Below are 3,271 nucleotides of genomic sequence, written 5' to 3'. Positions count from 1 at the left end.
TCTGTTGCAGTGGATCTGGCCGCCGACGGCGCGGTTCGAGGCGGTGGGTGGCGGCGGCGGCGATGTGGGTGGGAGGAAAGAGGCGCGTGGAAGGGGAGGGGAGAGGAGGCGCGCGGGGGAGGCGCGAGTGCGGGAGGGAGGATGCGGCTAGGTCATCCCACGACAGCGGTCCCTTTTTATACCCTACCCACGTGAAATGACCAAAATGCCCTGGTGGGGGCATGGATATTACATTCTGATGCCATTGGAATTTTATCCGACAGCCAAGGTTGATCCGGTAAATATCCGACGGTTCACATGGATCTAGCCCGAGATCCAACGGTTGTGACGCGCCACGAAAATGAGATGGACGGTCGGATGTTTCAAATCGCTGAGGAGCCTCCGGCATCCATCCGGTTCATATCTCTTGATAATAAAGGAAAGTCGGAGTGGTTAGATATACTATGCAGATAATCAAAGATTGAACCTGTATTCAAGAAAACGCATCCAGATATTTAAACATTTAAATCAACATAAAAAAACAGAAAAGTGTCTAGCATTCTTGAAAACAGAGAGAAGAAAACTGTCTAGTAAGAGGCCACTCTGTTGTACTCATTCCTTAAATCCGGTGCTGCAAGAGGCTATGTAGATCATCCCATCCACTTCCTATGGAAGTAGACAGTTTGCTCATCTAAAAAAATTAAGACCAATGCACATAGATAGACATAGCTGAATTTTCCTGATCAAACCTTAGGTCTGAAGCTGATTTTGTTATTCAGTAATGAACTTAATGGCTGGAGAATGGAGAGTCGCTTCTGTTCCTCCAGTCGGAAGCCCGATTAAATTGAAACCATCGGCAATACACATGTGACTCTCGGTTGCATCAAGCATCAACCATCCTGACATGTTTTCCTTAATTGATCAGAAAAGTGATGCTTTGATTGATGTATAACTGATCAGAAAAGAGATGCTTCGGTTAATGTACAGCTATAACTTGATATCAAAGGATATTATAATATGGAGAAGAAAGGGAGTGGGGACAGGCTGCATTGGGTTGGTGGCCTTTTTCAGATCACTACGCGCCGTCGCCCGGCTCTGGGAGCTCATGGACTCGGCGGAGCTCCATCCACACTGCCGCGGCGCGAGTGCGGGGCCTCATCCATTGCGCACACGCCACCGGCGCCACGGGTGGAGAGCAAGGGCGAGCCAACTGGGGCTCCGTTCAGGCTGTGACCCAGTGGCGGGGGCCTACGCAGCTTGCTGCAAGGGGATGGGAAAGATTAGTGTAGGATCTTCCTTGTGCCTGCCGCATCGCCAGCTAGGCGACACTGCTTCTATGGGTTCAGGAATCAGGAGCAACTCATATCCCCTGCAAACCTAAGGGAACTCGCCACGGCCCACGGGTTCTCAGGAGGTAGCAGTGGAGGATAAGCGTCTCGGCCATCGTCGTAGCTGCCATCTAGGGCATCCGTGCGCAGCTCATGGCGGCGGGTATTGGCGCGGGTAGGAGCCATTGCTGAGGTTTACGATGAGAGGGGCTGAAGCCAGGACCGGAGAGGCGGCACCGGTGTGAACCCTGGGGCGGCGACGTCATTGGGGAGCCGCATCCTAGGAGGTGGCCGTGTCGGCGTCAACGCGACCTCGAGGGGCAAGCACCTTTGGGTCGGTGTCCGACGACGACAAAGGAGTGCGGCGACGGCGTCCATAGGGCAGATACTCCTCTCCTCTTCGTGGACGGAGCGAGAGGACAGGTACGGAGGTTATAGGTGCCTACACTTTTATACAAGGAAAAAAAAATCAAATCGACACTGGTATGAAAAGCAGTCCGGATCAGCACCGGTAGAAAAGAAGTCGGATGTGTGCGGGATGACGTAAAAGACCTGGCATAGTACGGACGACGGACGACCTGGCATAGTTGGACACGGAAAGAAAGATGATTTACCTTCTCAGGTTTTTCTTATCTTTACAATCTTTATCTTTACCTACTAATAAAGCGACTATCGTTTCTGGTCGTCCGTCATTAAAATTATCCTTCAAGTTACTAAAAATTACCCACCAATACCATCCATAAGTGGGAAAACGATTCGTTTTTTATTTCTTAACTCGCCACCGATAGCTCTTGGTTTATCTAAGGAAACGTCCTTACAAAACACAAGCCAACAAACCAGCCTATTGGCTTGGGTGTTTCTCCACCAACCACGAGACCTGGGTTCAAACCCGGTCATCCTCATTTTGTAGCTTTTTTGGCGAATTTCAGTTGGCGTAATATAGAGCTATTTCGCCAAGTGTCCCTTAACAGATGGTCTCCAAGGTACAATACGGTCAAAATATTCTCTTTTAATTCTTTTTTTGCAGATTCAAGTATTTTTTAAATATTTATATCTTTCAAACCCCAACTTCAAATTTAGCATGCTAGATATGAAAATCGCCCAGAAAATTTTGTAGATTTTAAATATAATGTTATCTTCCATGTTAATTGTTTTTAAAATTATTTTTATGTTGCACCCTTAATTAGTACTTTCCTTTTTTATTAAAGACACGAATGTTTCTTACTCCTTTTTTTATACGTCCCTTATTACCAGATTTTCATCCATCATTTGTTCGTCCATTTGCACATAAAATAAAAAATAAAATGTTCACAATTTTAAAAATTGTTAGCAAATAGTATAAAATGTTCATGAATTCAAAAAATATTTTTAATTTTAGAAAATGTTCAAAAATTTGAAAAAGTGTTCACAAATTTTAAAAATGTTCATGATTTCAAATATGTGCACTAGTTTTAAAAAATAATCATGATTTTCACGAAATTGAGAGTGATAGTGTATCTCGATGATGCGACAAAATGTGGCCATGGCCATTGAAAATTATGAAAAAAAAATCTTCCGTTGCAACGCACGGGCTCTTTTGCTAGTACATATAAACATAGATAGATTAGCAGTTTTGGAAAAAAAATATGCACGTGTTGGAAAAAAAACTAAAAGTGTAAATTCACGGGAAGAAGCGTACTGTGACGGTGAACCCACGGAGTCAATCCGTGCTTTATTATTAGGAAGAGATTATTATTATTATTATTATTATTATTATAGGGAAAGATAATATATTTTCTTTCCCTATTCTCTCCCTAATAATAAAGCACGGATTGAGTCTTCGGGTTCACCGTCACGGTGTTTTTACACAAAGGTCCCTGTGATTTTTTGAATTAACCCGCAATCCGTTAAATAATATGGAAAAAAAGTTTCGTATTTCTGGCTCACCCGTGCACACGTTCGACAGAAAAAAAATATTCATCCCC

Source organism: Triticum dicoccoides, chromosome 4A (assembly GCF_002162155.2).
Source record: "Triticum dicoccoides isolate Atlit2015 ecotype Zavitan chromosome 4A, WEW_v2.0, whole genome shotgun sequence".
Lineage (NCBI taxonomy): Eukaryota > Viridiplantae > Streptophyta > Magnoliopsida > Poales > Poaceae > Triticum > Triticum dicoccoides.
The sequence above is the reverse complement of the archived record's forward strand: the minus strand, read 5'-3'. Positions refer to the sequence as shown.